Below are 13,223 nucleotides of genomic sequence, written 5' to 3'. Positions count from 1 at the left end.
TGACAATATATTACCCCCAATCCGATGTGCTTTAATTTTGCATACTAACCCCTTATGTGCTACTTTATCAAAAGCTTTCTGAAAATCCAAATACACCACATCCACTGGTTCTTCCTTATCTATTTTGCTAGTTACGTCCTCAGAAAACCCCAGTAGGTTTGTCAAACATGATTCCCCCTTCATAAATCCATGTTGACTTTGTCTAATCCCGTTGATATTTTCTGAGTGTCCTGTTGTCACATCCTTTATAACAGACTCTAGCAAGTGCCTGGACCAGAAAACATATCTATACTTCTTAATGATCCTAAATTTCTTGCATTTAATTGTATTGCGTTAGTATTTCTTTCTGCACACCCAGTGGCTCAGTGGGTAACATCACTGTGTGATGAAGCCATTTGCCGAGTTAGCCAATATCAATCAGGATAACGGTGTGGTCTCCACAGTTGGCTCCAGCATCCTTTGATTTCAGAGAGAAAAAAACAAACACAGGTTTCAGTCATGATCACTATCTCTTTGATGGAAAATGTACCCATTTGATGGACATTTGGGTCAGGTTCGGATCGGATTTGACTTTTTCCCCATGGCCGCAAACTGCTAACTACCACCTTGTAGGTTTATAGCAGAAGAGGTGAAGTATAAGAGGACTGCTGGCACTCTTATGTGTGAAAGTGCCACACATACCTCTCACAAGGTGCTGTCTTCTAGAGAAGAGGGGTTAAACTTGGGGGTAGTGAAACAGGCTGTCACGCTAAGTTTAATTTATATGCATGAGATTGGTGAACTTCACTCTTTGGCAGTGGATCTACCTTAACTTCATTTGGCATTCGGAATTTTTTTAGTCATCCACAAAATGTACATGTCTTGGCAAAGCCAGCATTTATTGCGCACCCCCAGTTGCCTGTGTAAAGGTGGTGGCGAGCCATCTTCTGCAACCACTGCATTCAGTGTGGGAAGGTACTCCAGGGAGGCAGTTCCAGGATTTGGACCCAGTGACAATGAAAGGATAGTGATGTATTTCCCAGTCAGGATAGTGTGTAATTTGGAGGGGAACTTGGAAGTGGTGGTGTTCCCATGTGCCTGCTACGGTTAGCCCTCGGTGATAGAGGTTGCGTGTTTGGGATGTTTTGGTGAGTTGCTGCGGTACATTTCACCAAGGCTCCTTCTACAGCACCTTTCAAACCCGCAGCCTCTGCCACATAGAAGGGCAAGGGCAGCAGATACATGGGAACACTACCACCTGCAAGTTCTCCTCCAAGCCACACACCATCCTGACTTGGAACTATATTACTGTTCCTTCATTATTGCTGGGTTAGAATCTTGGAGCTCCCTAACAGCACTGTGAGTGTACCTATGTCGCATGAACTGCAGTGGTTCAAGAAGGCAGCTCACCACCACCTTCTCAAGGGCAATTAGGGATGGACAATAAATGCTATATGTTGTGTAATAATAAAAAAAAGATTCCCAAAGCAACTTCTCTACTCAGAAATCAGTCATGACAGGAGACTCCCAGAAGCATAGTGGAAATGGTTTAGGAATGTCCTTAAAGCATCCCTGAAGAATTCAACCATCCCTGCTGACTCATGGGAGTCCCTGGCTTGTGACCAACTAAAATGGGGAAAGCACTGAACACATTGAGAGATTTCCTCAGGAAACGCAGTTGAGATGCTGGAGATAGGGCACAAACCACCCAACAACTCATCTACCCGACCCTCCAAGCACCACCTGCCCTGCTTGTGGCAGAGTCTGCAGATCACAAGTTGGATTTACTAGTCATCTGAGAACTCAATGAACTGGAGTGGAAGCAATTCACCCTCAGTCCCAATGGACTACCTAAGAAGAGAATCATATGCCATTGTTCATAAAATTGCTCATACTGATTTAAATAGAGGAGGACTATAATTCAAATTCTGAATAATATTTGTTGAAAGCCATCAGTTATACATTGCCATTGTTAACATTTGACTGCTTACTGTGGACTGGAATCAGTACAACCAAACACGCCCACTTCAGATGTAAGTGTATGCAACATACGGTGAAATAAATGAGTTAAGTTCTGGGCGAGAATGCCCATGGTCAATCGTCTTGTCCTGCCGCCAAATAAACCCTTAGGTGGCCAATTAAGGACCACTTAAGGGCCTCCTCCCACTGCCGCTGGGATTAACCTAGCTGCTGGCAGGTCTGACGTCATGCAACATGCCACCCCGCGGGCAGCATGTCATCTCCGGGTAGAGGGGAAGGTCCCTCAATCAAAGAACTCAATGCCTGATGGACGGACAGGATATTGGGTGGGCCATTGAGAGCCACTCTTCCTTGCTTCCAAACCCCCTGCAGCCCTCTCCCCACGACCCCCAATCTTGCCAAACCCACACCCCCATCACTTAGGTCCTGGGTTTCTCTGCATTCCTGGAACTCTGGGGGGTGTTCTTCTGGCAGCAGTCATGACCCCCTCCTTGCTGCTACTGAGCGCAAGAGCTACCATCCTCTAATTGGCCACCAGCTCTCGCTAGACGAGACTTCCACCACCGGGACCTGATTCCAGAGGAAGGCCCATTGCTGGCCTCACCACTGCCTGGTTGGCTTGTGGTTTGGCGGGCCTCCTGGAAAAGAGGCAGTGCAGATCTCTCACCAGGCAAGACCCCTGACATCTCAATAAGATTCTGCTTGCTGTACCTGTGCCATACAAGACATGAGGAGGAACTCCCTCACTCTTCTTTGAAATAATGCCACACTGAAATGCTTCCACCAAAAGGGGAAGACAGTGCCTTGTTTTAACATCTCAGCTGAGAAATGGCACCTCCAACAACGCAGCACTTGGGTATCAGCCTAGATTTTGGGTTAAAGTCTCTGACGTGGGACTTGAACCTACAACTTTCTAGCTTAGCAGAAAGGAGTGCTACCACTGAGCCACAGTTGACACCATGCACAAATCACACATATTGGAGTTACATAGATTGAAGCTTTGTGTAAACCAGAAATATACAAGAGCTGAGTAGTTAATGAGCACTGTCAGCACAAACTCACTTTTCAGAGTAATTTAAAATTGTTAAAAAAAAAAGACGTATTTGGAACACACGGAAGTAACCGCATCGCAACAGGAATTAGCTACACTTAACTAAAACACGAGATGAATGCAGGTCTTTTTGCGTGATGTACTGCAGACAATGAAATATGTATACACTGACAATGTTGAATACCTTTGCACTTAAAAGATTTTAAAAAAATGTAATAATGCAATTGGTCATTTTCAATTGGTCATTTCAACTAAACATGACTACAACCTATTATCAAATATATTCTGCAAAGTTATATTCTAAGTTGCCAAATAGAAATCAAAAGCAATACAAACATCAGCATTTGTGAGTTACTTGTGCATAATGCAAAGAAAATGAACCTTTATTTGTTAATGAATCCCCCTCCAAAAAAGGGCAGTGGTGGACCACTTCAATCTCCAATAGACAACATCACAACAGTAATTGTGGCATTGAGAACCTGCATTTGTTCAACTTACATCATTACTTTAGAAAACAAAACCAACACCCAATCCAAATTTAACTCTAGCGTGAATGACACTTACTATTTTGTTGATGATAATACAATTCATGCCAGATGTGACTTTGATGTTAATAGTTAAATTATTTTCATTGTGAAACTCAATGGCTGCCACCAGAACCCTTTTATCTTCACAAACCCTTTTCCCCCTTTGGGGAATAGTGGGGAGGTGGTGGAAGAATTCCTGGACATTGAACCACATTCTGAACACTCCTTTCATGGCCAACAAGTCCTAGTATGGGACTTGAACCTAGAGGTAGGGATGCCACCGCACAACAAGACCTCCACACGAGAACCCCATCTAAGTACATGCCCTTCCTGCCTCCAAGCTTGCCACCAGTGAGGACACAAAATTCTGCCCAGTGCCTCAAAACCAGCAACGTGGGGACTGAGGCTGCGCCGGATTTTGGATCTTGCTGAATCGGGTCGGGCGGTTTGGGCTGTGGATGGTTTCGGCCAAGTGGGCTCAGGTGGGGTCAAGGGTCACTTGGAGCAGAGATAAACCAGCACGCAAATGGCGAAGGGGATAACTAATCTGGTGCCACATTACGCCAATATAGCATCTAACCAAATTGTCCCGGTAAGTCGTTTTTTATTTTATTCAATTAAAATTGATGCATGGCACATTCTTAAAAATGTCCAGTTTTCGGACAACTCTGGCTGGATTTGAGACACTGTATCTGTATTTATCGCTGGACGAACATCACTAAAATGCAGGTCACCTAATCATTAACTTATCGCTGTGTGTTGAAACTTGCTGTGTTTTGACTGCTGTTTCTGCTACATATCAACAGTGACAATGGCCGGGATTTTCCCACCCCTCCCGCCGGCGAGATCTTCCAGTCCCGCTGAAGTTAACAGGCATTTGAATGGCTTGCCGCATCTGCTGTGGGGGAACTACCGCGGCAGGGCCGGAAACTTCAGGCCTATCGGCGGGATTTTCTGCGCCCGCCCGCCGCTGGGATCTTCTGGTCCCGCCGCAAGTCAATGGACTCCTGGCTGGGGCGCCGCCTCGCCCATGGCGAGGCCGGAAAATCCCGGCCTATGTTTCAAAAGTCCTTTGTTAGTTGTAAAGTGCTTTGGGAGGTCCTGAAAGGTCATGAAAGGTGCTATATAAATGCAAGGTTTTCTTGCACGAATTAAAATATTGATCTTTATTTACAGTTCTTTCGAATCTGGTTTGTGACAACATGCAAAATAATTTATTTGCACGTGTATTCAGTATTCATGAAAAGAAATGATGTGTCCTTCATCCAGTGCTCTATATTTTAGTTGCTGAAATGTATTGGCCCAAATCTTCCAATTAGCGTCAGAACAGTTCTGGCTGCGCTAACTACAGGAAAAAATACACACATACATACCAGCATTGTTTAATGCCAAACTTCCAATGCCGGCCACTCCCTAAAGCGTCCATCATCGAAAACCAGGCAGACCTTGGCACAATGCAGGAGAGGCCAAGACACATCCTCTTTTTATGGCACTGCCTGCTGTGTTCTGGGAAATAAGTATTTAAATTCTCCAAAGCTTGTGTTAATTTTCCTATTTCCAGCTCAGTTTCCAGTAGAAAATGTGATTTTCAGTATCCCAGCATTTCTAAATCAAGTTGTTTACAATCCTTTAAATAAACAGGTTGAGACTGAGGGAAGAACTTATGGGTTTAAGATCGGCTGGAGCTGTCAACCTCCAAAACTGCATTGCCTCACCCCACTGACATAGTTCATCCCTCCCTTCCTCACCCTCTGACAGAGTCCTCCCCTCTCCCTCAACAGTGTTCTCTTGCCTCTATCAGCACTGGGCAGTATTCGCCTTCCCCACCCCTGACAATGTCCAGCCCCTGCCTCAACCCCTGACAGTGTTCACCTCCCTCCCTCACCCCCTGACAGTGTTCACCTCCCTCCCTCACCCCCTGACAGTGTTCACCTCCCTCCCTCCCTCACCCCCTGACAGTGTTCACCTCCCTCCCTCACCCCCTGACAGTGTTCACCTCCCTCCCTCACCCCCCGACAGTGTTCACCTCCCTCCCTCACCCCCTGACAGTGTTCACCTCCCTCCCTCACCCCCTGACAATGTCCAGCCCCTCCCTCACCCCCTGACAGTGTTCACCTCCCTCCCTCACCCCCTGACAGTGTTCACCTCCCTCCCTCACCCCCGACAGTGTTCACCTCCCTCCCTCACCCCCTGACAGTGTTCACCTCCCTCCCTCACCCCCGACAGTGTTCACCTCCCTCCCTCACCCCCGACAGTGTTCACCTCCCTCCCTCACCCCCGACAGTGTTCACCTCCCTCCCTCACCCCCGACAGTGTTCACCTCCCTCCCTCACCCCCTGACAGTGTTCACCTCCCTCCCTCACCCCCGACAGTGTTCACCTCCCTCCCTCACCCCCTGACAGTGTTCACCTCCCTCCCTCACCCCCTGACAGTGTTCACCTCCCTCCCTCATCCCCGACAGTGTTCACCTCCCTCCCTCACCCCCTGACAGTGTTCACCTCCCTCCCTCACCCCCTGACAGTGTTCACCTCCCTCCCTCACCCCCGACAGTGTTTTCCTCCCTCCCTCACCGCCCAAAAGTGTTCTCCTCCCTCCCTCACCGCCCAAAAGTGTTCTCCTCCCTCCCACACCCCCAAAAATGTTCAGCACCCCTCAAGCCACAAAAATGCTCAACCCCTTCTTCCTCTTATTCCCGACAATGTGACTCTTCCGACATTGGCCAGACAGGAGCAAGGGATTCCAGAAGGTGAGAGGTGGGTGGGGGGGGGAGTTGGCAGGGAGGTGAGCACTTTCTGGGATGGGTGGGGGTGAGTACTGTCTGAGGTGGGTGGGGGTGAGTACTGTCCATGGGGATGGGAAGAGTTGGTGAGCACTGTCAGGGGTGGCGGGGGGAGGCAGTGAACGTTGTCGGGAAGGTCAGGTGTGTGGGTGGTGAATATTGCTGTGGGTTCTGCGGTGCTTTGACACTCCAGCTGATTTATTTACAGTAATATTGGTTTTATACCTGCTATGAAAAACTCTAAGTAAAACTGTGTAAAAACCAGGGTAAATATAGGCCAAACAACAAGTCTGCGTGGCTCTGGCCAATCATGGAACAATCCAGGCTGGATAAATCTGGGAATTGGAAGTTTAAACTTCCCACAAAAGTACTGGGGATGTACTTACGTTGGGACTTTATGGGGTCCAGCTATCTTTCAGGGTACCTCCAATCTCCAGCTGTCTGGAGACTGGAAGATCTGGGCCAATATTTTTGTGTAGCACATACTTTTGTGTACTGCAGTCTGCTTACCCAATAGGACAATTTAACAATACAAAAAAGTGAGCATTTGTATCATTACACCCGTATTTGATGGGTTATTTGCAGTTTATTTTGTAACCTAGAAACAAACGCCAAACTATAAGCTATATGAGGTCCTGATTGTCACAGACGATTATTATTGGGTGGGACTGTGCTTATCTGGTTCTGTTCTTATCCATCTAATCATGGCCAGAGCATCACCTTGGAACCTCTTCTAGGCCCAGTCTCGCTAACATTTTCGTCGCTTCTCATGAGGAAGTCGTTTTTGATGAAATGATCCCAAATCTCCTACCACTTGCATATTTCCGATATGTAGATGACATGGTTGCTATATTTGGATCCGCAGTTGTATGTAAGAATTTCCTTACACGCCTTAATGAGCTCCCTCTGGTGCTCAAATTTATCTTTGAAATGGAGCAGTCTAACAAGCTCCCTTCCCTCAACATGCTGGTTGCAAATCTGCTAATGGGTTCTCTATGACTGTCTACTGCAAGCCTACCTTCACTGGTCAGCATACTCATTGGGATTCCCATAGCTCCATGCGCTATAACATTGGCCTTATTGGCAATCTCCTAAATAGGGCCTGAGTCACTTGCTCACCCTGAAAGCTGGACACTGAAATAGGGTGAATCAAAGCTGTCCTGTGGGATAATGGTTACCCTGATCAGGTCATTTGCATTTTTTGCATTGCGCATACTCACGAATGGGCCTAAGGCCGCCATTTTCAGAACTGAAAAGTGCCCAGTTTACCCTGGAAGGGTAAGGCATCACAAAAATTTGAGCAACAGTGAAACTAGCCGTTTCACGCTACTACTATGCAGTCGCTATGTGAGTGATATTTTCCACTAACAGATGCTGCCGTCAAGCCAAAAAGACGTTCTGCCTACCATATAAGTGAGTAATGTGGTATATGAATTTCAGTGCTGGTGTGATGCCAGGTATGTAGGCCATATCTCCCAACAATTGGCAGATCGTATCAAATAGCACGTCCCTTCAGCTGTTCGCAACAAGCAGAGTACTGACCATACTCAACCAGCCCATGCTTGCAAAACTCACGACATTATGTCTAATGTTAGATGTGATCCTGTGATTGGACAGCACTTGCTGAACAATGTTGAGTGTGCTAATAATTACACTAACAACCAATGTAAGGTTATCTGTCGGGTTTGCAATGTTACCTTGCTAGATGTTATATATATTCATATGCAGGGACCTGTCCTCTGCAGGAAAAAGGAACATGTCCAGGCATTGCACCTTTATTGAATTAAACAAAAGCATGGAGACAATAGTTCAATGTTGCATTCTCCATGGCAATGCCTTGACCAATCAGAGGCAGCTTGCCAACCAACCAGCATCCTTTTTTCATGAGGTATAAATTGTTGCTTCCTCTGACATTTGGCATTCTTACCTGTGTCTTGATGAATGCAAGATGAAAAGCTTCACAACATGTCCCTTTTTTTAGCAATACTCAAGTTCTATCCTACCAAGCAAAGATTTATGAGCTGATATTTCAAATCCTTATGCTCTAAGCACTATTAGGTTGAAGCACCGTTTATTACAGTTGATAGATTTAAGCTATGTGTTCAGCACCATTTTATTTGTTTTAACCTTACAGTATTTCCCCTTGTCTAAAACTGATGACTCATGAAAACTCCCAGGATGTTGATGGTGAGGGATTCACCCTTGCTGGAAGCAGCTGTCTTGGTAAATGTCAATATTGAAGCCAGAGTCCATTTTGGTCAATTCTTCAAGCCATATACTTATTAACTGAGTTATCGAATAAGCTATTTTAGCTTTTACCATAGTCCCATGTGTATGTCCCAATCATTTATTTTCCTATCTGTAATGTTTAAAAATTAAAAGTATAGGGATTCTGTGGTTTTTACTTCCTGGCTGGTTGTCTGTGAGAATACTTCAACGTGATTGGCTTCTTAACCTGTTTGATGAATTCACTCTTGATGGATGCCTAGAGAACCTGTGGCGGCATATTTAAATTGATGTCTGGAAAGTAGAACTCTGCACCACAGAGATTGCTAGATCTTCGTGGGGAGCTCTCTTCAAGGTTAGCGACAAAAATCTTGTCTTACATTTCTCCATTCAAGTCACTTTCTGTTTGTGCTGTATAATGGCCAAACTTAATAGGATATTGGGATGAAAAACTGGCATGCTGGTTTCTCCTCCAATTTAGCTCCCTATGCACATTTCTGGTATTATTTTCTTCTCCCATGCTGGTATCTTCCAGTTTGACTCTGATATTTAAATGAAGCCCCAGTGAAGTGTTAATACCCTGGTGAACAATATCATTGTATGTAAGAATATGAGTGAAGACGTCTAAGCATTGATGGTACTTTACCAAAGCGTGAAGGGGAGGTAAATGTCAAACGTACATAGTATGCTGCACTAGTAGGTATTGGTGTGTTTTCCTACCTTGGCTGATCTGGTAAAGTTAATAAATTTCCGCTGCACTGTGAAATTCTGCATTAGTTGCTCTTCTTGGGGCTTTATGATACTCTTTCCTTAAAAGTGCCACTCTGCTTTGCCTGCCTCCCTCAGGAGAGTATTCATGGCTTCATTTGTGGAATGTGTACCCACATCTTAGTTTTTTTAATGAAATTTTCTTCTAGGATATCAAACTGTGAAGTCATTAAGCCTGCCTCTTTAAGATGTTGCAGCCTTTGGATTAGGTTTAAATTGAATTGAGACTGATGCCCAATCCTGGGCTGGCCTCGGCCCCTTGCTGTTGGTTATAGACCCAAAAACAGGCTATAACCAATTCCATTCCCTGCACTGAATGTCTTGAGTGGCCCAACTTTATTGAGTAATAAAATTACGAAATCGGAAGGTTACAAAATCAGAAGGAAACTAAAAGCTAATTTTAGGCATGAAAGTTCGTCGTGTCTAGCAAGTTTCCCATCATTTTGCTTCACAATTAATCTAAAACCTACAAATTAAACTTCACCCATGATAAATAGAAATCCTTTTACCTTCTTCCCTGTCCTTTTGTAAAGCTCAGTCCAGATTTAACTCAAGTTCAACATTATCATCATGCTGCAGGGTTCTTGTGATTTTCACTAGTGTAGCCAGTGCAAAAAAATGTGGAATGAGAAACAAATTCTCAATGAATTCCTGTCAAAATAATGGTGAGACTAATGGTCTCCTTCAATACTTATATGTAAATAGTACTGCAACATTAAGCAATGTGACAGATGCATGATTAAACACAAAAATCCAGAAGTTGCTGTAGGAGTTGCGCTTCTCCACAATTAGCTTTTTGAAAATGGTATCTCCCTGTCTGGCTCATAATTTAAATGTGTCAAGTGGCTATCTTTGTGTGGTAGATACAAGCTAAACTAGCCACAGGAAGTTAAATCTTGTCCATTGCAGCCTAAGTACCCGCTTAATGATGTGATAAATGTTAATTACTGCCAAAAAAACCTTCCTGGCACTGAAAGTTAACTATTACAACTGTGGAGTTTCATTCTGCCAGGAATTGTTGGAGATTCAAAAATGTAAAATTTAAACTGTTTTTTCCTTTACCTTTCTGCCTCTTTCTCTCTCTCTCAATCCAATCTTTCATTCCCTCTCTTTATTTCCATTTCTATATCTGATTTGACATTGAATTCACACCCTATGTTTTCCACTTCCTTTTCAGTCCTTGCACTATTAGTTTCACATTCCTTCAAGATAGTTGAGGAGATTCATAGTTGTTTGCCCTGGTCACTTAGCTTCCAGATGCCCTGTTTCTTTCGCTGCAATGTTATTCACTTGCATTTTTAACAAGATGCTGATCAAAATTTATAAAAATGGCAGGGGCAAGTCCAACTAATGGCAGATCACCTGCTACAGCAAATTATGGCCCCATGTCTTTTTCTGTGCATATTTGTGAACGTTCAAAAATCATAATGCACAACAAAAAGTGCTTTGCAGTATTAATAATTTAAGCCTGTGGGTTAGTTACCATTTCTGTGATATTTATGCATTGGCTTGCAAAATCTGTTTAATGTCCACAATGAGGAATCATAGATGGTAGAAATTGTTCAGTGTCTCAGTAGTGGGAGAATGTTAATGATGCAAAATGCTTTTAACCCCCATTGTAGATTCAAAAACAGTTCACAGATAAGTGTTACACTTGGATTTACCAATAAATTTAAAAGTAGTAATTTATGAACAAACTTAAGATGTCAAAACTAACTGTGCTTTTTGTAATAATTAGTAATGGATTAAAAGTAGAAAATTAGGTCTGTTTTTGCAAATTAGGTTTGTTTTGCTGAAATGCAAATTTAGACATTCCGTTGCATCACTTGCTGGTTAATGGGACCACAGGACAACTTCACAAATAGATGGAAAAAAACAAGGGTAGGGCAGCAAAATTCACAACTGACAATCACCTGCCTGCTTCCAGCCATCTGACAACTGGCTAGTCTTTCCTTCTCTGGCTTTCTTTAATGTTTCTTTGTCATGTAAAATTTGGAAGCTAAATCGACAAGTCCAGGTGGGTATGGGAAAGTAACTGTGAGGGAGTGAGTTATGAAAAGATAAGAGGAGGCAGACGACGGCCGATCTCGCAGTGTAGTCTTTCAGAGTTTGATGCTGTTTTTCCTGGACTCGATTCAATTTTAAAATCTAAGAAAATTGAGTTTTATTTATTCCAATTGTATAAATTTTTAGTGTTCATGGTTGCAAACAACGGCCAAATTCCAGATTGGGCTCCTATTTGTGACTGGTCAAATGTTTTGCTTCTGTTAAGTGATCGACTGTTATGAATATTTTCTGCCTTCCAAATTGACAGGCAGTATTTCCTGTCATTAACATCCATAAAACAGAATAATTGTGTCACAATACCAACTTGTGACGTGAAAGATCAAGGCAATAATTGGTTGTGCTACATTCAAATTCCACGATTGCTTGTTAAATATGCTGTTCATGATGTGGGTGAATGATAAATGACGTAAATTTAGTGTTTTCTTCGAGCCCTGATTGGTCATGCTGAATTCTGGTTGTTTACACCATTTTCACATTTCTACTTCCCTGCTGTGGAAACTATCTCTAGCCATTTACATCATGTGATGTAGCTTCTATAGCAAGCAGCTCCAGACAACCATATATGTATAGGTGGGGGTGGTTGGTGGTGGAGGTTGGTGGCGGTGGGGTGGTGGTGGTTGGGTGCAGGGGTGGGGAGGGCTACGGGGTTTGGGTAGCGGGGTGATGTGCTGCTCAATTGGTGGCAAAGGTACCTGCTAAACTACTAAAGATACCTTCATTGACCCATAAGTCTGACAGGAGCGGTCAGAGGCAGTTCTCATGGAAACCCATCTTATTTTTACAGCATGCATCAGCGTAATCTTGTTTAAATTGGTAGTTTCCTGCTGACTGTAGAGCTGTCATTGGTGGCAAATGAACAATTTAAATGCAGCATTAGTGATGTTAATGATGGAGTACATCATTGAACAGTTTATTATTACTGAAAATAAATCTGAAGCAAAACTAGCTGATACACAGGATGTTCTTGGGAATAACATTGGGTTAATTTTGAGGATGTTGTTTATCATTATATTGTGAAATTTCATTAAAAATGCATTCTCACATGCATGTATTAATTTTCTGCAAGAAAGCAAAACAATTTGCTAACTAGTTAAAATTAGAAGAATTGTCGCAATAATTGATGGTGTAACTTTTGGTTTAGCAAAACACAAGAAAATTAACCTTGAACTTGAAGGGATAAACCCATTCCCAAGTTCTACTGTTTTTTTGATCTTTGACTCTAGAGTTGCAATAAGCATTCTGGCAGTACTGGGGGAAAGTAACATCTTTATGATTGATCCTGACATACTTTTTCACTTATAAATATAAACAATGTTTAGTAAGAGCAATACATTAACCCTACATAAGGAAAGGATTAGCTGTATTGTCTCTACAGCTCTCTATAGTGACATTTTGTAGTTCATTTATGTTTTGATGTAATCCAAGTGCTCAATTTCTTAATTATTCTGTAGTGCTACAAAGAAAGGGGTTTCGATTCACATTACTTTTTTAAAATTTCTTTTAAAGAAACTTTTTAATTAAAGAGATTTGGCTTTGTGTTCAATTTTAGACAGGCGAATTCTGATTTTTCAAGTAGGCTTCTGACACAGGTGTTTGTTTTGAATCCCAACTGCAAGCTTGATGAAATTGCAGATGCGACAAGGGCAGATGGAGTGATGAGGTAAGAGTTTCCTCACATGGCAAGCTACTCAATTTTCATTACACTGCAAATTAGAAGTTTCCTTTCCCATGTAGTGGGAAAAGCAACAGGGGCAGAAGCGGCAGTGACGAGAGGAGCAGGCAAAAATCACCCCAGTAACTGATTATCTCCTCCAACCTTAAATTACCCTCCACTGTTATTAGTGTA

At 43.2% G+C, this 13,223-nt stretch overlaps 1 protein-coding gene across 1 annotated transcript in view; it reads left to right on the top strand.

Moving 5' to 3' along the window:
• The window catches only part of adcy7 (adenylate cyclase 7), a 165,141-nt gene that overhangs the window by 19,624 nt on the left and 132,294 nt on the right, over positions 1–13,223 (top strand). The window lies entirely within an intron of this gene.

Source organism: Cetorhinus maximus, chromosome 6 (assembly GCF_964194155.1).
Source record: "Cetorhinus maximus chromosome 6, sCetMax3.hap1.1, whole genome shotgun sequence".
NCBI lineage: Eukaryota > Metazoa > Chordata > Chondrichthyes > Lamniformes > Cetorhinidae > Cetorhinus > Cetorhinus maximus.
This window is presented reverse-complemented; position numbering and strand designations above follow the sequence as displayed.